Raw genomic sequence first — 27,408 nt, forward strand, 5'->3', positions numbered from 1 at the left:
CCTAACAGCAGATAAATGCAATGAAATTTGCTTATTATTTTAGTGAAAAAATACAATCCATCAGGTTAAATATTAGCACAAATCAGCAAAATGATAAAATGATGCTACATCTGAAGCCACCCAGGAAAAACTCTATTACCATGTCAGAATTTGATACAGTTGACCAAATAACTGTAGAGAAAACAGTTCAGCAGCTAAAACCATCTGTCTTGAGTCAATACCATCTGACTTTTTCAAAGCTATTAAGAAAGTCTGTGCTAGCTGATTTGCAGCAAATAATCAATTGCTTACTTCAGTCAGGCGAGTTTCCTAAAGCTCTTAAAATAGCTGCCATTAAGCCTCGGCTAAAAAAATAGAACGCTGGACGCTTCCATGTTAGCAAGCTATAGACCCATCTCAAATCTCCCTTTCATAGCCAAAATTGTTGAGAGAGTTATTTTTACCCAACTCAGCATTTTCTTGAATTTAAAAGGACTTTTTGACAAATTTCAATCAGGGTTCCGAACTCATCACAGTACATAATCTGCTCTTATCAAAGTGCTAAATAATATAAGGTTGAATACTGACTCGGGAAAGGTGTCAATTCTGGTCTTGTTGGACTTCAGTGCGGCTTTTGATACGGTAGATCATAATATAGTGCTGAACAGGTTGGAAACGTGGGTAGGACTAAATGGAACAGTCCTTGAATGGTTCAGGTCCTACCTGGATGAAATGAGTTATTTTGTAACCATTGGAAGTGTTCAATCTCATCGAATGGCAATGACCTATGGGGTCCCTCAAGGGTCAGTTCTTGGACCCCTCCTGTTCAGCCTGTATATGCTACCCTCATGTCAAATTCTTCAGAACTTTAATTCATAGTTCTGAAGAATTTACCTTTAATTCAATTTAATTCATCATAGCTATGCAGACGAGAGGTCAGAGCATATTACTCCAATTCTAAAGTCTTTACACTGGCTTCCAGTCAGCTTTAAAATAGATTTTAAATTTCTGCTACTGGTCTAAAAATCACTAACGGTTTAGATCATGGCGGCACGGTGGGCGACTGCTTAGAGCGTATGCCTCACAGTTCTGAGGTCCGGGGTTCAATCCCCGGCCCCGCCTGTTTGGAGTTTGCATGTTCTCCCTGTGCCTGCGTGGGTTTTCTCCGGGTGCTCCGGTTTCCTCCCACATTCAAAAAATATGCGTGGTAGGTTAATTGATTACTCTAAATTTCCCGGTGTGAATGTGACTGTGAGTGGCTGGCAACCAGTTCAGGGTGTACCCCGCCTCCTGCCCGATGACAGCTGGGATAGGCTCCAGCACTCCCGCGACCCTTTTGAGGATAAGCGGCTCAGAAAATGGATGGATGGTTTAGATCATGAATACATGAATGAAATGCTAATGGTATATAAACCCAGTAGGCCTCTGAGATCGACAGACTCAGGTCAAGTAGTCGAGCACAGAGTCCATAGCAAACATGGTGAAGCAAATTTAGCTATTATGCTGCACACAAATGGAATAAGTTGCCAACAGAAGTGACGTCAGCCCCAAGTGTGCATGTTTTTAAGTCCAGGTTAAAAACTCTTCTATTTTCCCATACTTTCAAGAGCATTTCCACTTTTAAATGATGTTTTTTTGCACTGTATGCTGTTTTAAAATTTGCTTTGCTTTGCTTACTGTATGTTTTTTTTAATATGTTCAATAAAAGTGCAATTGTTTTGATTTTGTTCTAGCAGTGTCTTTGATTGATGTTACGTAGTTGTATTTTCAAGTGGTTTCCACTAGGGGGGGGGGGGAAATCTGATAACTGTTAAGTCAACTTAAAAAATAGGTTGAGGCAAAATTTGTGCCTCGAAGTACCACCAGAACCATGTTTTAGCCACCGTCCATGTAGCACACGGACATTTATTGCAGATGCACACAGGGTTGGGCTAGTGATAATATTGCGAAAAACTACAGAGGACCGTCTGTAAGTGATTTTTACGACACTGTTAGGTGTGTAATGTACATATAACGTGATATATGAGTGAGCTGAATGGTAATTTACGTTTTTTGACAAAAAACTGTAGGCGCTAGCGGGCTAATGCTAATCGCGATTGCTAGCTTTAGCGGCTAATTTTGTCATCTCAAATTCTGTACACCGAATTTATACCATTCACTCAGTACCAACATAAGAATTTTAAGGATAGAATAGAATAGGATAAATATGATAGAATAGGAAGAATCATGTGAGTGGAAAAGGAAAATAGTGTGTGGGGGGAACCCCTTACGAGGAAGACATTTTTCCAAGGACACATTAAAAAGCCTAACCAACTAAACCTAACTGTGTACCCATACTAATGCCATAGGAATTTAAAAGTTTCCTTTTCTTGAGGAAAAAAAATACTTGATGTCCCAATTAACACATTTGTATTTTTAAGAGGGGCAAAAAGTTGGAATCTCATAAAAATAAAGTTGTATTTGTCCATGTATTTTCAATCCTAATACGATGTTAGTCCAACTTTAACATGTAACAATTTAACAGCTGAATTTCAAAATCAAAACTAGGGCTGCATGTCTTAATTTCTTCACTTCTTGATTTTGATTTTCATTGATTTGATTGATTGATTTTGATTTTAGTCCTTGATTTTATTTCAGCGATTTCCCAATATTCTCCAACGCACGCTGCATGTTCAGCATCCATCCATCCATTTCCTATACCGCGTATCCTCACTAGGGTGGTGGGTGTGGTGGAGCCTATCCCAGCTATCTTCGGGTGGGAGGCGGGGTACACCCTGAACCGGTCACTAGCCAATCGCAGGGCACACAAAACAAATTCGCACTCACAATCACACCTACGGGCAATTTACAGTCTCCAATTGACATATCACGCATATCTTTGAGAATGGGAGGAAACAGGAGTGCCCGGAGAAAACTGCATGTTTATCCTTAAAAATATAAATTTTATTTACAATATGTGTTTTGATGTACCAATGAAATAATCTTCACGCAAGGTTTAATCTAAAAATGTTTGCCTTTATCATCCATTTAAAAAAAAAAAGATACCCTATAAAACAGGAAGGATGTTGTGGTTGTCCTCTTCTCGTGGAAAGTAACCTTGATATCTTCCATCACTTTCCATAACGACCACTGACAGCTGTCAAGATGTCAGCTGGGGTAAAGTATGATTGACGCACGTCTGATGAGCCTGATGGACAATTACAAACCAGGAGCCTGTCAGACACATATTGACCTACAAGAGGCGTGTATTGGGAAGAGGAGTGTGTGTGTGTGTGCGTTGTGTGTGAAGGACAATCAAAAGACGTGAGCGGAGCTAAGAATATCAGCAGGCTTGTTTGCTTGCTTTTCCGCAGCTGTCAGAAGATGTGAGCGCGGACATGATCAAAATGTGATGTGCATTTTTTTTTTATTTTTTTTTTGTAAATTCTGTTAGACTCCCTCGATGGAAATGAATAACATTGCTCACCCGAAATGCATTGAAGCTTCAGTGCATTCTCTTGACATCAGTTCCTTGAATGACAGTGTCAGTGGAAAATTTAGCACCAGCAATGAAACCAACAGGAAGGCGTTCAATGTGTGCATGTGTGTGTGTATAGAAGTACATCCCCATTGGTAGTGCAGCGTAAAACGAGGTCACGCCTTGATGCAGGAGTGGCCGATGTGTGTGTTCCTTTTCAATCAGTTCAGTTCTTATTCTTAATTTTGTTCTCAGATTTGTCCCGCTGCTTTCCTGGTCTTCTGAGCATTTCCACGACCGTCACGAAGATGTTCTTCCACGTGACTAATGAGTGAGTAAACTGTGACTCGGAATAGTTAAAATACTCATGTTATTTATGTTATTTTGATTGGACTGACTGACACTTTTGATTTAACAATGGGCAAAATGTAATAGTTGCAAGACCTTTCTGCCAGTCATTTTACAATACCATTTATAATAGGGAATGATTTAACAGAAAAAGAAAAGTGCAGTTTGATCTGTGACCATTCACAGTTTTGGATTCAACCAGTGGTTGTCAAATTTTTAACACCAAGTACCACCACAAAACAATACTTGGCTCTCCAGGTAGCACCATAATGACCAACATTCAAATACAGTAGCATAGTAGGCCTTAGTCAAGGGAGTCCAAACTATGGCCCGGAGGCCACTTGCGGACCATCGTCTGTATTTAGCAGTCCGGAGCATATACAGAAAATAGCTTTTTACATGACCCGTATCATTATTTTGTTTTTGTTTATCTAAAAGGAGAACGAGGCAGTGTGAAATGTATGGGTGTCAAAAAACTGGGAGGGTTTTGACACCCATGTCCTCCACGGGTGTCACCCTCATCACATGACCACAACTAGAAATATTAATAATATTTTTTTTTATATCGAGAAACAAAACGTAACAGCTAAAATAGTAACAGCATTTCTATTTATAACCTTGACAAATAAAGATAATTCCCTTTCAGAAATAAATAGTATTAATCATGATTGTTTGTTCCCCTTTTTAGTGCATGTCAAGGTCCAATTTGTGAAACATATCCCACGATTAATCTGAATGAAGTAAACACTTTTTTAAAGGTTGCTGTCTTACTAAAGATTGCTATTATGTTGGTTCTGAAAGTGGAGATGTGATGTTGCTGCTGCTCAGTGCAAGAGTGGAGCCATTCTCGTGGGATACTGAAAAATCGTACACTATTTGCCATAACCCCTTAAAAAGCAAGCCGTAATGTAGCAATTTTTCCAAAATGAATGTGGAATCATGCCGGACACCCAAGTGCGTCACTGCGTGCCGTTTTAGCCACGCCCCCCAAAAATTGTGAAAAACAGCTGAACACTATATCTCGCAAATTCAGTATTACAAGTTTGCAGTCTTTCCACACGTTTTCAGCCATTATATATGCGTTTAAGAACAAATCTCTGAAATTCACTTTACGGGGTCTTTTCAGAGTAAATGCAAATGTATTGAAGTAGAAATGAAAACAACTAAATTGTACTTGCAGTGATTCTTTCGCGTACCACTAGAAGTAGCCTACTTACCACTCGTGGTAGCACACGTAGAGGATAACTGTTCTAAACTACTTGACAAAAATCTTAAGTATTATACATACGCTGTAAATGCACTAAGCTGTAATAACCACTAATGAATACACATGTGCAGAATTTGGTTTGGCATTGTCTTGCTGAAATAAGCAGGGGCGGTCATGAAAAAGACGTTGCTTGGATGGCAGCATATCTTTCTCCAAAACCTGTATGTACCTTTCAGCATTAATGGTGCCTTCACAGATGTGTAAGTTACACATGCCACTGATACTAACACAGCCCCATACCATCACAGATGCTGGCTTTTGAACTTTGCGTCCATAACAGTCCGGATGGTTCTTTTCCTCTTTGGCCCGAAGGACACGACGTCCACAATTTCCAAAAACAATTTGAAATGTGGACTCGTCGGACCGCAGAACACTTTTCCACTTTGCATCAGTCCGTCTTAGATGAGCTCGGGCCCAGAGAAGCTGGGTGTTATTGATAAATGGCTTTTGCATTGCATAGTAGAGTTTCAAGTTGCACTTATGGATGTAGCGCCGAACTGTATTTACTGACATTGGTTTTCTGAAGTGCTCCCGAGCCCATGTGGTGATATCCTTTACACATTGATGACGGTTTTTGATGCAGGGCCGTCTGAGGGATCAAAGGTCACGGGCATTCAATGTTGGTTTTCGGCCTTGCCGCTTACATGCAGTGATTTCTCCAGATTCTCTGAACCTTTTGATGATATTATGCACCTGAACCTCGCCCCATCTTTGCTTGTGAATGACTGAGCAATTCAGGGAAGCTCCTTTTCTACCCAATCATGGCTGACACCTGTGGGAAGTTCCAAACAGGTGTTTGATGAGCATTCCTCAACTTTCTCAGTCTTTTTTTGCCACCTGTCCCAGCTTTTTTGGAACGTGTTGCAGCCATAAAATTCTAAGTTCATGATTATTTGCTAAAAACAATTAAGTTTATCAGTTTGAACAGTCAATATTTTGTCTTTGTAGTGTTTTCAATTAAATATAGGTTGAACATGATTTGCAAATCATTGTATTCTGTTTTTATTTATGTTCAACACAACGTCCCAACTTCATTGGAATTGGGGTTGTATATAGTATGCGAAATGGGTCCAAAGTGGGATTTTTCTTCCCCCACGGGGCCTCGCATGCATTCAACATTCTACTTGGTGACCCCACAAAGTGCTGTGAGAGGGCCACAGCCGACCGAGTCGTTCTTTCTTGGACTGACCGGCCTGCGAATGGTTTTGTCTCAGGCTCAATCTCAGGTTTGTCAGCCCATCAAATAGCAACTCACCTCGACGGCAACGTGTGCGCCCCAAAAAGCTTGTCTGGGTTGTGATGAAACATTTTCCAGTGGTGCCATCGTTTCTGTGTTTAAGCGGTTTTAAAGTATCTGTCCTTTACTTGAGTATTTATTTTTCTGATGAATTCTTACTTTTACTCCCTACGTTTTAAAACGGATACACTGCATCTTTCTACAACTTACTTAAAATAAACACGACGTAGGGAACATTAATGATGACGGCAACAGATTCAGAGCAGCAATTCACGCTAAAACATAAATATGCTTCGGAGGTTCTATATTATACCTCTCGTTCCGTATAGCACCATTGCGCACCACTGGGATTCTTTATGTCTTCCTTACTGGTTCTTTAGAAATGTGATAGTTCTTTAAAGCGCCATGAAATTCTTTAGAGGTTAGATAGGTCGATAGAAGTTAGTAAGATAAAGAGTTTGTTATTCGAGAACCATTTGGTTCTCATGTGGTGTGACAGTATATAGAACCATTGCATAATGGTTGGTTCTACATAAAACCGCAAATACTGGGTGCTACTGTAAATAGTACCCAAAAAGCCGTTCACCTGTGCGCACAAGCCAAAGAACTTGGGAAACTGGGTATTGTGGAGAAAAAGGTGTATTTTTTTCAGTTGCTGTCATATATGTAATTGACAGAAAAAAAAAAAAAAAACTTTATAGTTTACATTTACATTTTACAGACTGTATTTTTGTACGTTGTACTTAAGAGGGGTTGGATCAGTAGCCTACATTTCCAATATTTCTTTTCACAAGTACAGTATCTATACTTTTACTTAAGTGCATACTGTGAGTACTTTTGCCACCTCTGCATATTTCACCATGCATCAGTGTATGTTATCATTCATGTGACTTCAGGTTGAACATTGCTCACAAGAACAAAAAAAAAAGAAAAGAAAAGAAGAAGGTTAGACAGTAACATGTTAACCAGGAGGAGGCGCAATGCACACACGAACCAGTAAACGTGGACAACTGTTGCCACTGGGCTCCTCCGTTCTGGTTTTGAATTTGAATTTGTACCAATGTTTTCAGCGGTTTACATTGCTCCATAAAATCTTATTATTTTAAAACATTTGAATATACAAATACCTTCATATATTATTGTATGGGTGTAGCTGTCCTCGGAAATGTCTTAACGTGTAACCATTTTACCAATACTTGTCACAATTGTTTCAGGATGAAAACCGAATTTTGCAGGGGAAATATTTTATTTATCCTGCATGAAAAGTTGAAGTCAAAATGATGTAAACTGAAAGTGTGTCATTTATTCTTGTTCCTAAAAGTGTTACATAGCATTTTACTCATCTTCCAGACTGCTTTTTTTTTTTGGTTTGTTTTGTTTTTTTGTCATGTTTGTCTTAACATAAAATGAATAGATTACAATTCGTTTTGAATTTAGAGCACTCTTACATAGGATTCACATGCTGGCCAAAGATGCAAAAGTCAGTTAAAGTTATTATTTTTTTTAACTTGGGGTTAATAATTCAGAAAATTCATTGGAACAATGTTTTATTTTCATAGCTTTCTTTTTAAATATTGACAAAACGTTCCATGTCCAAAATTAGGCGCACGCTTTCTCAATACGAACATAACAATTTTCAAAAATTGGTGAGAATTATGTTAGAAGACTGATTCTCAAAATATTTTACAAGTATCAGTAATGGTACATGGGCTCTCTCTAGTGCTACGCAAAATGATCACTGAATTAAATGTTCAAATTGTGCATAATTTTGCAGTGATTTATCCATTTTGTTTTTTAATCCAGTACATTTTTTAAGTACATTTCAGTTGTGTTTATCTTTTAAGTAAGATACTGTTAATTTGCTCTTTGTTTATTGTGGTAATTTATACCTTATGTTTTAAGTCATCATTATTTCAGTTTTTTTTCTTTTTTATATATTTAAGTACAGTGTTACTGTTGTTGTTAACTGTGTTAGTGTGAACGGTGCATAAAGTTACAATGATTTAAGCATTTTTCTAATCCTGTAAAACACATTTGTTAAGTACAGTTCAGTTGTATTTCACTTTTAAATAAAAAATAGAGTGATATGTAATCTTTTACAAATGTTTGTTTTATAACATGTATTTAGGTACAACTTACGTTTAACTTTTGCTTTAAAGAATTCTTATTTCAGTGCATTTTTTAAAATATTTTCCAATATTTTAGTACAAGTGTAAATTGGGTTAATGTTAACTGTGTTTAATATGTAAGTGCCTTAAAATATTGTTACTAATACTTTTAAGGTGTAAAGCCTCAGCCTCATTTTTGATGAGCACTACCTACTACGCTACCGTATTTTAATGTTGGTCATGATGGTGGTAGTATTTTTGAAGGTGGCACTTGGTGTAAATGTAATGTTAGACGTTACCAGGATCCTTTAGAATAGTACACACAATTGTGTTTCATCAATGACCCATTTTCAAATTGCTTCTCAATGTGTAACTTTCATTTTTGGCACTTTCTCATGTCATTTCCAGCTGAATTCATTACGGCAGCTACGCATTCACCAAATAGAAACTCACTTCCACAAGTCTTAAAATGTGGCTTTACTGCGCTTCAGCTTTTACTTACTTGAGGCAAGCGACCATGCGTACGCTGGCGTGTGTGCGTGTGTCCGGGGGTTAAAAAGGTGTGGCGGGAGCTATGAGCTGAGGTCACGTTTGTTCCATCCCCGATGGAGGCGAGGAACAGTGTGGGGGTGGTTCACTTCCCCTTTCCCCTACCCTGCTACTTCCTGTGAGCACCACAACCGTTGACCACACCCGTCTCTCTCCTGGCCTTCAACCCCACGTTGTCTCGCACACACACTCGCCCCATTTTGTTGCGCACTACATGATCATATTTCAGTATAATGTGTGAAAGTATTTCACCAGTGTGTGTGAGAGTTTTAGTAGTCTGAATAAGATAGTTTCAGCAGTATATGTGAGAGAGGAAATCCTGAATTATGTCCCCGATGCCCCTCATACATTACAGCCGTCACACATCAGCCTCCCTCTTATCCTCTTTCCGCCTTGACAACCATCTTGGTGCACAACAGGTCAGCTAATTATTGAGACAAATTAACTGTCGTACGTGTGTGTATGTGTGTGTGTGTGTGTGTGTGTTTGTGTGCATTTGTGTGTGCAGGCATGTCACTGTCCTGACGCCGCGTTCTCAGCAAGGACAGGCCCTCCGCAGATCTCGGTCTGTGCTTAGCAACAGCCGAGTCACCGCACAGCGATGGAGGTGAGCGCAGTCTGTGGCATTGACCTTTGGGAAAAAGACATCGGGGGAGTCAGTTGTAACAAAAAGTTGCAATCTTTACTTGAACAAATATGTACAGTGGCGCCTTGAGACACAAATTTTATTTGTTCCATGCTCGTATCTAAAATCATCTTTCCCCATTGAAATGAATGGAAATGCAATTAATCTGTTCCAGCCACCCAAAAAAAACCCAACCCCATAATAATTTTTTTTCACAAGAAAAATTACACTCAACAGTATTGTACTGTATAAAAACACACAGTAATAACATTTGCTCTCCACAGCACCTGCAGAAAACACGAGCACAAAACACACAACTGTGTATTGTCATTCAACCAATGTGAGTTCATGGCTGGCTTGTGAAGTGTGCTGCCGTCATCTAGCTGTGGGAGTCTGAAGCGAACTCGCATCTCAAATGTTTGCTTCTATCTCAAGACAAAACAAAACAAAGCAAAAATTGGCTACAAGCAACAGTTGGTGTCTTGAAAAACTGTATTTTGTTGCGACTAAAAGTCATTTCATTCATTGTTAGTAAGTAATGTTTTCCCCCAAGATAAAGTCGTAACAACATAATATTAAAGCCAAAGTTAAACGAGGGAAGAAAGTCACACTTTAACAAATGAATTTGAAAAATGCAGCTTTTTTATTTATGTGTTTTGATACATCCCAATCATATCACAGCCTTAAATTGGCCCAATGCTGAGAAAGGTGTGATCGGTTCATTAAGTTTGTTTTATTGATATGCCGGTCCCCTTACTCTATGTATGTACTTTTTAAATTAATACAAGACAGTAATTTATTACTTGTTATTTTGTTGACCCCCAAGCTGCAGCAGTTTAAGGACCACTGATTAAGGACTGAGATGGACACGCACACTTCACTGTGCCATATACCGTATAGGGGGGAGGGTTATAAACACCCCAGCCACAACATTAGGTACACATGGAAAAAAAAAATCTGCCTTTTAAAAGACAATAATACTTAACGCGGTTGGCAGAACGTCCTACACCTCTGGTTGCCTGATTGTCCAGATGTACCTAATAAAGTGTCTGCCGTGTAGGTGAAGACTGTACTGGTCGTGCTTGTGGGTTGGGGAGGTGGATGGAAGCCGTGTTCCCGTAGGGGGAGAGGAGCAGAAGGGAGGGGTGCATGGAGTGAGCGAATGTGGGGGAGTGAGCCAGTGTGGGGGCAGCGAGGCCATCTGGACTGTGAAGAGGCTGAAGAAAAGCAGCGTGTGTGCGCACGTATGCGAGTGCGCGCGCGTGCCCGTGTTCATGAGGTTGTGAGCAGAATGAGGGAGTGCGGATGCCAAGGAAAGGCACACATAGCTTTACCTCAGCCATCTTGCGTGGGTCATTATCATTATTGCAGTGCCTTTGTTGTCCTCATCAGATTTACTGAATCATTATTATGAAAATGTAGCAGAATAATGAAACTCCAGTGTTTTATTATAAGTGACCAAACATTTGCACACATGCCAGTATGTAAGTGTCTCAAAATGTGTTTCCTTCATTTTATACCATGTTTTTTTTTTTGTTTGTTTGTTTTGTTTTTCAATTGACATGCAATTTTGGCATATCCCACACACTGCTCTGCTAACTAGCGTGTGAAGTAAGTAACTATGTTTTACATAGTTTTGGTGTCCACAAAAACTATTTGATAAAATAAGTCATTTTGAACATGTATTTTCTCTTTTCATGATCATATTGATCTGAAATTGCTGTCCACCCTGTCATTAGGTGGTAACTGTCCCTTTAAGAAACCGCTTTCTGTGACATTATGATAATCATTTTGTCTTTCCTCAATGGAGAGACTGTGAAAAGTATCAGAATAAATATTTACAATTGTTTCGTAATGTTCATTTGTATTATGTGTGTAGTTGGGTGTTGTCAAGCTGAACATGTCCACTCAGCCATTGTGAAATCAACTGATATAAAAACTTTCAGAAATTTGAATTATATTTGTTAAGCAGCACACTGTCAAATTGCTAACTGAATAAGGGTCCCCATGTGCTCATAAAATGCTAACGTTAGCCAAAAATGTCCACCCTGTCAGCAAGCTCACGTTTTGCTGTTTGTGTGTAGATTGGCTGCTTTCAATTTATAAAAAAAAAAAAAAAAAAAAAAAGAAGAAATGTGGGCGTCTGACCAATATGCATCGCTTACAGCACAACATCTACTAAATACTGTATAATAAATGTGAAGCTCAATGCACCATCTCAATTTTTTAGGGCGAAATGGGGACGTCTCAAAGGCACCTTATGGTGATGTTGACTCGCATGTGTTTGGGTACGGTTGCTCATGCTGTACATGCAATAGTACAAAAGGTTTGAGTACTGGTTTCATAGTTTGGGTTACTTTCATTGAACAGTACGAACAGTCAAACACACAAATACAAAATGAGAACGCATGCAAAGAGCTACAGGAAGCCAAAATTCACATCCTGACGCTCACATGAAGATGAACTGTTCATGTTCCAGACGTCACTCACAAAGCTATGCAACTTAAAGTCCCTGTAAATTGAAATCATTGTTTTATTTCTAAATACATTACCCATAATTTAGATAGTTGGCAAAAACGTGAAAAGACTGAGCACTATGTAATACTGAATCGTTGAGCTATACAGGAAGTCCTCGATTTCCGAACGAGTTCCGTTCCTGGGCTGGCTTTATTGTTGCCGCCACCCAGCTCAGCTGTGCAACGAGAGAAGGTAGTTAACCCCGAGGAGGACAACCTCGGCCCTGGAGAAGGCGTCTCCCCTGCGTCTCCCGACCACGGTCAGGTGACTGTAGCAGGAAAGGTTAACACTTTGTATAAAGAAACTGAAATACATTCAAATTAAACAAATAAGATGCTGTACTTACCATTACTGCTGAGTGTGTGAAAAAATGAGGGCGAAAAAGGCAAAGATACTCCCGGCGCACAAACACAGACAAGCACTATGCACTAGCTAAGCAGAAACACTATAGTACTGGGGACAAAATGGCGGACGAGGCACGGGCGTCGTAAAGTCGAAACGTCATAGGTTGAGTACGTCGTAACTCGAGGACATCCTGTAGTGCTAAACTGTTTTTCACTATTTCTTTTTTTTCAGATTATTATTATTATTATTTTTTTTTTTTAGGAAACGATAATTTACGCGTGTAGTTAAAACAATCTTGCCCGTGAATATTCTCATTCAACCTGGTCATTCCATTTCTGCTCACATGAGAGGCGAAACGTCTTCTAAAACAAGCAGAACAGTGCATTTGCAATCAATTCAATGACCTGAGAATTAAAAAAAATTAAACAACTCTGCCTTAGGAATAGCATAATGCTAACACATAATGGAAATTGCCATAGCTCGGTTAATGAATAGCGTCAGTAGTTGGGGTGTTATAACTCTTTACGCAATGTGAAAACCCCCACTGCTGACCAAAGAGAACATAAACTTACTCTTGGGAAAAAAGAAACAAAAAAACAACAACTGAATGATTCTCAAGACTTGGGAGAATATTCAATGGACTGACAAGACGAAAGTTATACTTGTTGGAAGGTGTGTGTCTCGTTACATCTGGTGTAAATGCAGCACAGCATTTCAAAAAAAGAACGTGATCCAGTCAAATATGGTGGTGGTAATGTGATGGTCTGGGGTTGCTTTAACACGTCAGGACATGGACGACTTGCTGTGGTTGATGGAACCATGAATTCTGCTCTTTACCAGAAAATACAAAAGCAGAATGTTCGGCCATCAGTTTGTGATCTCAAGCTGAGGCACTTTTGGGTTCTGCAGCAGGACAACGATCCAAAACACACCAGCAAGACAACTTCTGAATGGCTTAAAAAAAAAAAAAGGTTTTGAAGTGGCCTAGCCAAAATCCGGACTTGAATTTGATTGAAATGCTGTGGCATGGCCTTAAAAGGCCATTTATGCTGGAAAACCCTCAATTTTTGCTGAATTAAATCAATTGTGTAAGGAAGAGTGGGCCTATGTATCTCCACAGAGATGTTAAACGCTCATTGCAGGTTATAGAAAATGAAAATGCTCAATTGTTGCTGCTGAGGGTGGCTCAACCAGTTAGTCGGTTTAGGAGGCATTTACTTTATCACACAGGACCAGGTAGATTTGAATAGTTATTTTTTCCTTCATAAATAAATTCAACATTATAAAAAAAAATATTTAATGTTTACTTGGGTAAATCTCCTGATATTTACTTTTGTTTGATGGTCTCAAAGTGGGCAAACTATTCCCCCCCCCCCAAAAAAAAAAAAAAAAAAAAAAAAAAAGCATTTGAGAAGGGGGCAAACTTTTTTTTTTTTTTTTTTACACTGTATGTACTATCAGCCAAAACTGTCCTTGGACGGTCAGTTGAACCCGCGACCCCACCCTCCCCTAACCCTTCTGACCCTGTTCATCATATTGCCTCCCATCCCCCCCGTTTGTTGTTGGTCAAATCAATAACCCCTGAAGACAAGGTCCCCTCTGACATCCCCTGCCCCACGCTCGCCGCACTCAACCTAGCCGAGAGGTCACCGTGTCTCGCAAGTGTGCGACGTCATTCTCCGCTTGCCGCTCCATCCCTCTGCCTTCTGCGTCAATGCTCTCCATGCCTCCGACCCACTTTTCCCTTCCTTTCCCGTCTCGGTTTTTGTCCGTTCCACAGCCGGCGTGAACCGTGAAGCAGCTCCCGGATGGCGTATTGATCGGGGTTTCTATTCACCTTCACTCCCATTCTCTCGCCTCCTCGCGCTCCCCAGCGTGCTGTAATGCTCCAACCTCTTTGATTGCTGTGTTTGTGTCTGTCTGTCTGCTGCTTTCACAAATGTCTCCATTTACTGTAAGCTCCACCATTTGTCTCGCTGTCTTGCAGACACACGCACATACACACAATCTTGGAAAAAAATCTCATTTCCCACAGATGTATTACAACTGTATTCTCACTTGCAGATCTCATTTAACACATTTGTCAGGTCGGCAAGTCTTTGTCATGGTGCGTGTTTGTGTGTGTGTGTGCATACAATCCACATCTTTATGTGGGGTTTGTGTCACACTTGGTTTCCCCGAGGCCATCAGTGTTAAATCGTCATTTTGAAGAAAACACATGCAACTGAAGCATCTATGTGTTTTGCGTTTTCATACATTTACATCCAGGCTGTTGACACGTACACGAACACAAACAAAACGCATAGCTGAAGGGAGGGGAGACACGTATAGAAAAAAAAAAACAAACATTTCTAAACCAAATTAGAGGAACTGGCGAGGCGAGCAGGTGGGGGTGGGGGAAAACAAAACCAGTGACCTGTGGATGGGGGTGGGGGGGGGGGGGTTTGAGAAACGACCCAACGCGCAACAAAAACAAAGACACTAATTAAGTCAAAACACTACAAGTGGCTTACAGGGAGAAAGAGCGCACGATGCCAAACGTGCGTGTTATAATCTGTCAGAACATCTCTGACCTCTGACCTTTTTATTGTGTGTGTTTGTGTCTGTGTGGGTTATTTGTGATCACGACTAAGACCTAACTTGTGTCCACCCCCACCACGCACCTCCCCCATGCTAACCTTGTGTCCACATCTGGCTCGATGAAGTCCCGAGGTTGTGAACCTTTGTCATTAAACTTACTGACTGACGTTGACGTTGTCAACGTCACATTTACGGCCCACCATCCATTTTTAGCGAGCCTCAACATGTACTTTAAATACCTTTTGAGAGAGCCAGAAATGAGAGACAGCCCAAACAATTACTACCAATAATAAATCGATTTTATATAGTTTTGCTAGGTATCAAGGATGCAAAGAACACCCGGCTTGGCGCAGACCCGTCTGCCACATGCAGTGAGCATTACGCTTGCACGAACATCAGAATCCGAACGACATTTAAACCCCCGTTGCAGATGCACCGTCTATGAAAATACAGCCCTAAAGTGTTTATCTGACTTGACAGACGGATATTTACATTGTGGGTGTAGGTAGTCGAATTACATAAACCACAAAACAAGTACATTACTATCCATTAAACTGTGCAATTTCTGGAGAAATTGCGTGTGAATGCTAAAATGCTGAATGAAATCGTGTGGAATGGTATTGAATCATATTGAATGATTTAGAATGATGTTAAATTATATAAAATGATCTGGAATAATGTGGAATGATATTTAATGATATGGAATGAAGTGAATTGAGCTGAACAGTTTGAAATTAGAATGGTTTAAATCGGTTAAGAAATGTGTAAGCAGGAGGGAATAATGTAGAATGTGTCCTCATGTAGGAAAAATGTGGGTATTTTATTGTGGTAAAGTGTAAAATATGGGTGAAAACCAGAATTTGTCTAAAGTGGGAATTGGGGGAAGGTGGAAAATATTTTGTAGTTGGAATGGTTTGAATCGGTCATGAAATGTTGAATTAGGAAGATATAAGCTAAAAATTGTCTATGTGGGGAAAATGAGGGTATTTGAATGTGGACAAATATGGAATTTGCGTCATGTGGGAATGTGGAAAATAATTTGCTGTTGAAACAGTTTGAATCGATTAAAAAATGTGGAAGAAGGGGGGAAAATTTTTGAATTTGACTTCATGTGGGGAAAATGTGGGTATTTTGAAGTGAGAAAATGTGGACGAAAATTGGAATTTGTGTCATGTGGGAATTGGGTGAATGTGGAAATGTTTTGTAGTTGGAATGGTTTGAGTCGGTCAAGAAATGTGGAAGTCGGAGGGGAAATGTAGAATATGTCTTAATGTGGGGAAAATGTGGGTATTTCAAAGTGGGAAAATGTGAAATGAGGGTGAGCATGGGAATTTGGGTAATGTGGACAATATTTTGTAGTTTTGGTCAAGAAATGTTGAAGAAGGGGGGAAACATGTTGAATTTGACTTAATGTGGGGAAAATTAGGGTATTTTGAAGTGAGAAAGTGTGGAATGTGGGTGAAAACTGGAACTTGTGTAATGCGGGAATAGGGTGAATGTGGAAATGTTTTGTAGTTGGAATGGTTTGAGTCGGACAAGAAATGTGGAAGTCGGAGGGAAAATGTAGAATATGTATTAATGTGGGGTAAATGTGGGTATTTCAAAGTGGGAAAATGTGAAATGAGGGTGAACACGGGAATTTGTGTAACGTGGGAATTGGGGGAATGTGGACAATATTTTGTAGTTTCGGTCAAGAAATGTTGAAGGAGAAAGGAGTCATGTAGAATTTGTCTAAATGTGGGAAACGAATGTGAAAAATGTGGAATTTGGGGAATGTAGGAAATATTTTGTCATTGGAAAGGTTTGAATTGGTCAAGAAAAGTTGAAGCAGGAGGGAATAAGGTAGAATATGGTGGATTGTGGGAAAATGTGGGTATTTTAACGTGTGAAAATGTGAAATATGAGTGAAAAATGTGGCATGTGGGTAATGTGGGTATGTGGGGAATGTATGAATGTGTTTTGAAGAAATTCTGAATGAGATGAATGTTTTAAATGTGGCATGGGAATCATGTGGAACCATTTTGTTCAATGTCTCAGGAGAAATGGATGGGAAATTTATGGGTGTAAAATGTGGACTTGTGGGAGATGTGGGTAATATTTCAACGGGGGACAAAAACCGCGTGAATTTTTGGAATATGTTGAAGTTGGAATGGCGTGAATCGGATGAAAAATGTGGAAGTAGTTAATGCTTTCAGCGTTCACACAACTACCACTAACAACCCCACTGTACTTACCCGTCAGGGGCTCAAATTCTGCTCTGGTCACCGCCGGCCTCTGTCACCTCAGTGAGAAAACCATACGCATGCCTGACAGCTCGATCAAATCTCCATCCATCGCCCTCTCCGGTGTGAAGCATCCCACGCCGTCTGAGGTGACCTCTCCTTCTCAAAGTGTGTACAAATGTGGGTAATGTAGTGCAAGTGGGGTGGCAGGAAAGAATTGCCACCATATTACCATCCCGTTGATCGGGCCTGTTTCTGTGAAATGAACACTTGTCGTCGCGCTCTCGTGGAAGACAGGACACAACATCCATCCATTTTCTATTACACTTATCTTCACTGTGATCACATGGGGGGCGGGGGGGGGGGGGGGGGGGGGGGGGGGTCACAGAAGGCCAAGAGTCCTGTTTATGAATTGAAGCGCCACAGGTTCACAGCTCCGGAGATGTGGTTCTCCTCAGGACCTCTCCCAGTCGGTCCGTTCAGAATCCTCCACGGCAACAGCCTCCAAGCGAGGGGCTGGATACGCGGCAGTAAAACAGGCCAAAATCCTGATGTGTGTGAGGGGGTGAGGTAGGCCAAGAGACAAGTTGCCTACGGAGTGCGGTTGAATCAAATGCAAGAGTGGAGAAATAGGTTTTGAGTCAAGATTGAAATCATTCTACGGCGGTAGGTGCTCAAGAGTACTGGAGCCCGAATAGAGAATGCCCTAGAACGTTCTGACTTCTTTTTAGATCTTGGCGTCACCACACTCACAATTTAGTCTTCAATGAACAAATAATGCATGCTTTGGGGAAGTAGGAGGAAGCCATAATGCCCAAAGAAAACCTACACAATTATGCACACTCAGTGCTTGAACACTGGAGCTGAGATTTAAACCCCAAACATCAGAACTGTCAGGCAGACGTGCTAACCACTCACCCACCGTGCCGCACTACACAATATTCCCCACAGAAAATAAGGCTTTGCTCTGTGGAAAGACTGTCAAACTGAGAAGCTTACACATTTCAACCTGCTACCAGCGTGACCCCCACCCCCTGTCTTCCACAAACTCTCTCCCATTCTCCCTCTCTCATCCTTTTATTGGAATCCTGCTCCTTTTCCTTCCCCCCGCATCCCCCGGCCTTCGATTGCCTCATCTGGCTTTCTTGTTGGTTGCGAGTAAGCAGCTTAAACACCTACAGGGTGTGACATCAGGACCCCACGCGCCTCCAAATGTAGACAGTGCGGGCGGTGCGGAAAAAAAGGAGAGCGTTTCATCCATCTATTCTCTCTAGCCCGCTTTGCCTGGCACGGTGTGGTTAAGGCAAAGCCGAGGCTGTCCCCTCACATTAGCCCGGCCTGAGCCTGACACGTCGTCACAACCCCCAGATCCGCTTCGTCGGCTCCAAACGCCCTCCCCGTCCTCTTTCCCTTGCGCTCTCATCCGCTCAGCTCTGCCATCGGCACCGGCCCCCAATCTCCGAGGTGATTATGACAAAAACCAACGACCCCCGAGAGACGGGGGCCAGCACAGATAAGCGAGGAATAAGCGTAGGGTTTAAGGAGGAAGCGAGGATAACGAAGGAGAGGAAGGGAGTGGAGATAGATAGATAGATAGATAGATAGATAGATAGATAGATAGATAGATAGATAGATAGATAGATAGATAGATAGATAGATAGATAGATAGATAGATAGATAGATAGATAGATAGATAGATAGATAGATAGATAGATAGATCCTGGTAATTTGCTATGTTGCTTAATGGGTTCGTGACCTCACGTGGTCAGCTGGGTCAAATCAAACAGCGGCCCTAAAAGGTCATTAAAGGGACAGGGGAGGTTTGCTGGGGTGGAAGGATGGCGTTAACCCTTTCCCCTTGCCTGCCTGCCTGCAGAAAGGAGAGAGGAAATGTAGCGGAGGAGCAGACACGGGAGGTCATGTTATTGTAGCGTAGCAACCCAGGTTGGAGTGTGGGCTGAGGCGAGCAACAATATGTAATATTGCTGAGAGGTTAGACAGCTTAGAGGAACCTTTCAAGATGGATGTGGAAAGAGAGGCGCACTTTCTGCACACATGAAGGGGAGGGAAGCCAACAGAGGGGGTGGGGGTGAACGCAGCGGTGGAAAGAAAATAGCCAATCCTCCCATCATCCTCCGACACCCTCCCTCCACTCTCCTCTACCTCCGCCGATCTCTCTTTCTTTCCCTCCATTCTCCCTGCGCTCAGAGCATCATTAAAACAAGTGGAGTTGCGTTCGGAGCGTGGGGCTACACTGAGACGGTGACCTCCGCAACGAGGAGACGTTCTCGCTTCGGGGAGGAGAAGGTCGTTTTGTGCGCCTCTCTCTTACTTTTAGTTTGCTCCTACCATCTTCAGTGGAGTAAATGAGATTGGGAGGGGGTTGGAAAGTGGAGAACGGGATCAAGAGGGTAGACATGCAAAAAGGAGAGCAGAGGTGAGTTTGATGTGGGATTCACAGAAGTAATAAATACCAAACAGGGAAAAGGCTGCATTGCCTTTAACAACCTGAAGACCAGATCCGGAGTGGTTTTCATATCATTTATCGTCACGCTCAAAAGAGAACTTGCATGAGCGGTCAGCGCTCTTTCCATCAGCAGCCTCGGAGTCCAGCAGGTGAAACGAGGACAGCCCCCCCCCCCCACCCTTTCCCCGCTGTATGTCGCTGTCACACAGAAGCAGAATGTGTGGGCAGCAAGCAAATACATTCCCCCTTAGCCTCCGTATGATTACAAACATCCGCTAAATCCAATAACCTCCATTCACTCGGCTTCTCCTGATGTCACTCTAAGTTTGACTCTCTCTTTCAGCACTCCTTTTTTTTTTTTTTTAACGCCACCTCCTTTCTTCCCTTCTTCACTTCCTCGCGATCCGTAACGGCCTCCGAATCAGACACTTTGCTTTTCGGCTTTCTCTCCGAGGGACGACTCGTCTCTTTCCCGCTGCTGATTTTAGTGTCACTAAGCTGCACCTTCACACATAATGTCGCCTTCCACCTTGTGCCAAATATTCCTTTGTGACGCCTACCCCCCCCCCCCCCCCCCCCACCCCCCCGCCTGCACCTGGAAGAGATAGTGTTCTTTCAGCCGCAGGCTCCGCTTTCAGTACAGCCTAGGCTGGGATGGCACAGGCCGCACACAGCTGTTCCCCGCAGTAAATTGATAAGTATTCAACGCGCCTTCCTGTGTTCCTGTGTGGCGTTTACTGCATGCCCTCTCTGTGGTTTCATGGGTACTCGGTGACTCTTTGGCACACACCAAGCGTTTAAGCGCTAAACATCTACCTAAACGCTGCAACCAAACTGCGACCCTGTAGCCTATTGGGTTTAGAGGCTCGCCATACAATAAACTGCACTGTTGTTTTTGATTGAACCACGAAAACATGGCGCGATTGTCAAAGAAGAAGGCAGTAGCCACAAATACGAGGATTTCATGTATTTTGGCGACAGAGGCTCTTTGCAAATCTAGCCAGGTTTCACCAAATTATAAATATAGTTGTAAAACAGCATATACAGAAGGGTGGCAAGATGACCAACCGGTTAGCACATCTGATTCACAATACAGAAGTCGTAGGTTCAAATCTGGGCTCTAACCTTCCTGTGTGTAGTTTGCATGTTCTCCCCGTGCCTCCATATGTTGTTGTTTTTTTCAGGTGGTCCGGTTTCCTCACACATTCCAAAAACATGCCTGGTAGGTAAATTGAAGACTCAAAAATGTCCGGCTGTATGAATGTTAGTGTGAATGGAACTATTTTTGTGAGTTTTGCCACGATTCAAAATTCGTATCGCCGGCACACAGCGTCACGCAGGACCCACAGGACCCGTGTAAATCCCGAAAAAATGTCAGCCTGGAGCCTGTATGCACACAAACCTCTTTTAGCCCTACCCCCACACTCCTGAGTGGATCGCTGTGATAAGTGTCCACGGGACAGAAATACATGTGTAAGTGTCCCTAATGAAGGGAGGTGGGGATGGGTGAGGTCACAGAGGGCGGCTGAGGTCACGCTTGTCGTGTCAGGCGGATTTCAGGGCCACGTTGGCGTGAGAGAGCGCGGCTTTGCTTAAAGCAGCTTGTTTCGGGCAGGGATTGTGTTAGAAGACTCCACTCACGCCGAGGAAGAGGAGAGAACCGTGCTCGGGCATTACAGACCTGCATCCTTAATCCGCATGGCCTGACATGCGTCTATCGCAGTGTTATCCGGCCCCTCGGCAGCCAACAGACTGAGGGAAAGGCCGTGCTCGGAGCCCTGCTTGGCCGCACTCGCACGTCACTCTCTCGCCACACAACTGTGCACACACACACAAGCTGTACACTCACTTTCTTCCCCATTAACCTTGTCAACTTCCGCAAACCTGCAGTAATTCCTGAGCACACGCTTAATTCCTAAGAAAGCCGTGACTGGCTTTCCTCATTACTCACACAGGTACACGCTACATGCGGCAGCAACAACACTGACCAGTAACAAAAGTTGTATGTATGTATGTGTTTATTTGACCGTTTGGTTATCCATTCAAGGGAATTGAGTCTCATTTGCAATGCCAACTTGGCTGCAGAGTAAAACAAAGCAGAATAAAAAGAAAATACAAATGCATAGGCAACAAACTGTACGGTGTGAAATAGTTACATATTTACAAAATACGTTACATTACAGCACATGTGTCAAACTCTTGGCCTGGGGGCCTGATCTGGCCTGTCACATCGTTTTATGTGGCCCGCGAAAGCAAATCAAATGCGTCAACTGACATGAATCTCGCTAAAATCCCGACTCAAACTTCCAATTGTCATTTGTAATAAATGTTGAGCTATTGCAAAAGCATTTTTTTTTTGTTACCTCACCCTTTTTACAGTAACTTGAACAACAGAGAAACTATTATCCTTGACTTCTAATTACAAAAATTATTTTCCCTCAACTTGTGTATATGTAATCATATGATGGGGCAAGTAAACATTTTACACGGCCCTCTGAGGGAAACCATAACTACAATGAGGCCCGTGACAAAAATGATTTTGACACCCATGCATTCCATATGTATATGGTGAATAAAATGTTCATAACAGGCTAAAAGAAAGTGCGACGATCATATACAGTATTCCTTAAAAAAATTCAAAATGATGATATTGTGAAGAATACGGTGAGTTTTATTAGTTTGTTGCAGAGTGTTCCAGTTGTCTGGGATAGAAAACTGTAATCGACCAAAACTAATGCAGACTTTGGGAACGAAGAGCTTCCCACATTTGTCTTTATCGTTATAAAAAGAAAGTGTATTTCAATGGGTCGCCACCATTTGCTCTGTCAATAAGGATTGCCTTTCATATGAATGCCTAAAATTTTAACCATCAATAACGTTTTGAAAATATGACTTGAAGCGTGGCTGTTTCAGCGTGGGAGACATTTACCCATACAAAACCAAAAGTGTCTTTACCATTATCCATCTATCCATCCATCCATTTTCTACCGCTTATCCGGGTCGGGTCGCGGGGGCAGTAGCTTTAGCAGGGACGCCCAGACTTCCCTCTCCCCAGCCACTTCATCCAGCTCTTCCGGGGGATCCCGAGGCCTTCCCAGGCCAGCCGAAGGACGTAGTCTCTCCAGCGTGTCCTCGGTCGTCCCCGGGGTCTCCTCCCGGTGGGACACGCCCGTAACACCTCACCGGGGAGGCGTCTGGGAGGCATCCGAATCAGATGCCCCAGCCACCTCATCTGGCTCCCCTCGATGTGGAGGAGCAGCGACTCTACTCTGAGATCCTCCCGAATGACCGAGCTTCTCACCCTATCTCTAAGGGAGAGCCCGGACACCCTGCGGAGGAAACTCATTTCGGCCGCTTGTAACCGGGATCTTGTTCTTTCGGTCACGACCCACACCTCTTGACCATAGGTGAGGGTAGGAACGTAGATCAAAAATTGAGAGCTTCGCCTTTCGGCTTAGCTCCTTCTTTACCACAACGGACCGCTACAAAGTCTGCATCACTGCAGACGCTGCACCGATCCCCCTGTCGATCTCCCGTTGCATTTTTCCTTCACTCGTGAAGAAAAGAATCGGCGACAAAGGGCAGCCTTGGCGGAGTCCACCCCTCACTGGAAATGAGTCCGACTTACTGCCGGATATACGGACCAAACTCTGACTCCGATCGTACAGGGACCGAACAGCCCGTATCAGGGGGTTCGATACCCCATACTCCCGAAGCATCCTCCACAGGACTCCCCGACTGACACGGTCGAACGCCTTCTCCAAGTCAACAAAACACATGTAGACTGGTTGGGCGAACTCCCATGCACACTCGAGGACCCTGCCGAGGGTGTAGAGCTGGTCCACTGTTCCACGGCCAGGACGAAAACCACACTGCTCCTCCTGAATCTGAGATTCGACTTCCCAACGGACCCTCCTCTCCAGCACCCCTGAATAGACCTTACCAGGGAGGTTGAGGAATGTTCCTGTAGTTGGAACACACCCTCCGGTCCCCTTTCTTAAAAAGGGGGACCACCACCCCAGTCTGCCAATCCAGAGGCACTGTCCCCGATGTCCTTTACCATTATTGATCAAATTATATGAAAACGACCCGTACATATCAGTGTTGTTTAACTGTTAACTATGACTCACAAGTCGCACCCTTCAGCGTCAGGACAAACACATGATGGAAGTGGGGGAGTCGCTGACATTGCAAGGAGTAGCACGTACTTTTTGACTTTGCGTGTTGAGGATGCACACACAAAAAAAAACACATTTGATGTTTGCTTGCTCTCTCAGTGGGAAAGTTCCCCTCTGTGAGTGTTAACCCAACCAGTGGAATTACCCCAAACTTTTCCCACCAAAAGTGACACATCACGTGACTCCAGATGGTGTTTTCCGGGCAAACCCTGTCAAACTGTCACTGTCACTTTGTGCAGCCCCCCACGATCACCCCAGTCACCGAGTGGTGTGGTTCCTGTGGTTACCGCTAGAGGGAATGGGGCACTCGTGAGCCCCATGGCAACAGATGCCACACGTGACCCCTACTGCTTACATCATAACACACCCAGCCACATCTATGATGATGATGATGATGATGTAATATCATAAAGCAATTTTGGTAAAAAGTGACTCCCTAGATATTCATCCCTGTTACTTCTCTTTGAAACATGTTATATGTGACTATTAAAATAAGTACAACAATTATCCAGTTTGAAGGAAATAATAAATCAATTTGCAAAATTATTTATACAATAACAATGTTTGGCTTCCAAACCAACCTCTTTACAAATAAATCTTTGTTCACCTATCTCTGCTGGCGATGTATAGTGACAGGCAGAACAATGAAACGCTCTTCCGTTTGATGGCACAAGGGACAACAAACCGTGTGCGTCACCTGTTGCCAACAACAACAACAAAATAAAAATAAAAAATAAAAATCAATTTATGAGTGCATCGAGACAACATTCCACTATTATTACAGTATTCATAGTTTTTGTGAATTTGTTTTTCATCATTGATGATGATGATGATGATGATGATAGTCGCTAGTCTCGTTCTCGTGATTCTGTCCAGATGAAGAAGACGTGCGGGGGAGAGCAAGTGAGAGCGAGGGAGAGGTGAGGTGGGGGGGGATAATGGGGGGAGGGACGGGGGAGAGAAAGAGAGGGGAGGGGCGAGGAGGCTCCTGATACCAGGACGCGGAAAAAGGAGGCGAGCGAGAGCAAACGGGGCTGTGGAGTGCGAGAAAACACGGGGAAATACACTTGGCAGGAAAGACAGGCAGAGGGGAGAGGACAGAGGCTTCGGAGTGGACAGCCCCCCCCCACCCCCTACCCCAGCCATCCCCCACCCCCCCAACCACCCCACTCCGGTCCTCCTTCCGTGTCGTGTCTCGGGGCTGTCACAGCACATTGGACTCGGAGGGAGCCGACACCGCCGCGCAGCGCAGAGCCCATGGGGTAACAGGTACGGCTCACTTGCGCTTGCTCCGACCCGTCGTCTCTTTCTTTTTTTTTTTTTCTTTTCTTTTTCTTTCTTTTTTTTTTTTTTTTTGGGGAAATCGGCGTTTGAAGACTCAACCGCGCCGCGTGTCTGTGCCCCTTTTATTTCATTTATTGATTGATTGATTTCTTTTTGTGGAAGTTTCCGTGGCGTGTCTAGTTTCATCCCTGACCTCTGCCCGTGTGTTTATTTCCGCTGACTAGAAATGGGAATGATTATCCGCGTGGCCGGGGCTCCGCGGGCTGTCCGTGACAGCGGTGTGAAAGTACCTGTTCGGTTGTCCGGCGCTTCGTGGAAACTGTCACTCATTGACACGCGTAGTCACACAATTGAACACGGCGCGCACTCGTCTGGCTTTGTTTGTGTTGACACGCCGCTCTCCGAGTTGACTTTTTTTTTCTTCTTCTTCTTCCCCAAATAGAAACTTCTCAGCGGGGGGGGGGGCGTCTGCGAGACTCGCGCAGCCTGGGCACGAAGCCTCCTCCGCCTAACCTCAGTTCACATTCAAAAGGGGGGGCTTCTGTCTCCAGCTGCACACCAAACTTGACTGCCAGGAAATAAAATGTCACTTTTGACATCAGTGTTTCCCAGCCTTTATCGAGTCGACGCACATATTTGTACGGCACACCAGCAAACATATTTGTCAAACTGACATGATGATGACCTCATCTCCATTTAGTCACATATGTACTTAGTGCGAAATATTTTTGGTTGGTCACAAATGGCTATTTTTCTGTTGTATGAATGGCAACAGGTGGACACACAGGTTAATTGTCGCTTCTGCCATCTAGTGGAAGAGCATTTAATTATTCTCCCTGTCGCGATACATCGCTGGCGTACATGAACAAAGGTACCTTATTTGTAGTCAATAATCATTTTCATTTTTCCAATGAAATGAAATGGGATCATTTTCACGCATGATGAGCTCTCACGGCGCAATAACAGCCAAAACTCGGAAGTTTGGATTCGGGAACTAGTTGTCGTGGGTAGTCGGCCGTTAGTTTTGATGCTTTTCGAAATTTGAATCGCAGGCGAACGGCGTCGCAACGTTGCAGGTGCAACAGCCAATCAAAAAAGTGAAATACGAGTGAAATTGAGCTGGTCCCTGCCAAGCCTTACCAGTGAAGTATAAACTATAGATATATTGTATTTTACAAAAGTACCTAACTACTGTATATTTATCATTTCATATGTACCTTTGGATGAAAAAGCGAAGTGTGGAGAGTCTCCGTCGCCAAAATGCTCGAGTGCAGCCAAATTCACGGAATGAACAGCCTCTGAAACATCCACGTTCTCCTTTTATTTCTCGCTTGTTTCCTCTCTTTGTATTTGTGCTATAGCCTTGCCAGGGCAACTCTCTTTTTCCTTGACAATCGCACCATGTTGTTTGTGGTTCAATAAAAAAATAATATAGCGGAGTGTATGTGGAGCAAAAATTATTATATATATATATATATATATATTTTTTTTTTTTTTGCGGCAGCAAGTTGGTTAATATGCGTGAGGGTCAGTCGCAGACTGTATATTTTTTCTCAATTTATTTATGAATTTTTTTCCCCAGCCACGTTGCTTGGTTTTCGACGCCTTAATGCAAAAGTGGTTTTATACTGTGGGAACACAGTATACGAGTGGTTAGCGCATCTATCTATCTATCTATCTATCTATCTATCTATCTATCTATCTATCTATCTATCTATCTGTCTATCTGTCTATCTGTCTATCTTTGTGCTGTTCGATGAACTTAAACTAAGCCATTTTTGACGTAAGGAAACCCTCTTAGCGTAAAGGGCCCACACAGCGCAGTTTGACAGTGACTAACTGGATTTTTGGATTAAAAGACTATCTGGTGATTTTCCAAATTGTCTTAAGGCCCGGCCGGATTTGTGCGGTTGTTTTGTCCTCCCTCATGCCAGGTTAAGAGTTCCAGCTTGATATGATAAGCCCTCCAAAATCTTTCATTCAGTTATTCAATTATTGCAGGATTATATATTGTTTGTGTGTGTGTGTTTCCGTCAGTTTTGTTTGGCCCAAAAGTTGTCGCTGCATCCCTTCTTCTTTTCTTTGTGCTTTTGCACTAGCTGCCCTGTAGCTTCCCTTAGGTGTGCGCTACCACAACAAGAGTGTGTGTATGTGTGTGTACAGCAATGCTCTAAACACTGACCAAAGACACCAGCGAGAAGGTGAGTGTAGGAGGGATGTGGGGGCGAGATCGACTGAAAGATGG

General features: G+C 42.8%; 1 protein-coding gene across 4 annotated transcripts in view; it reads left to right on the plus strand.

Annotated features, from left to right (window-relative positions):
* Positions 1 to 3,630: 3,630 nt before the first annotated feature.
* zbtb46 (zinc finger and BTB domain containing 46) overlaps positions 3,631 to 27,408 on the plus strand; it is a 101,072-nt gene continuing 77,294 nt past the window's right edge. For 3 of the 4 annotated variants that reach the window (XM_061698157.1, XM_061698149.1, XM_061698113.1), the window contains exons 1-2: positions 3,631 to 3,767; positions 9,454 to 9,552. The gene's annotated coding sequence lies outside the window, so the exon portion shown is untranslated. Of the gene's footprint in view, positions 3,768 to 9,453; positions 9,553 to 24,690; positions 25,149 to 27,408 lie in introns of those variants that run through there. The other variant, XM_061698122.1, reaches the window with a different exon arrangement.

Source organism: Phycodurus eques, chromosome 1 (assembly GCF_024500275.1).
Source record: "Phycodurus eques isolate BA_2022a chromosome 1, UOR_Pequ_1.1, whole genome shotgun sequence".
Taxonomy (NCBI): domain Eukaryota; kingdom Metazoa; phylum Chordata; class Actinopteri; order Syngnathiformes; family Syngnathidae; genus Phycodurus; species Phycodurus eques.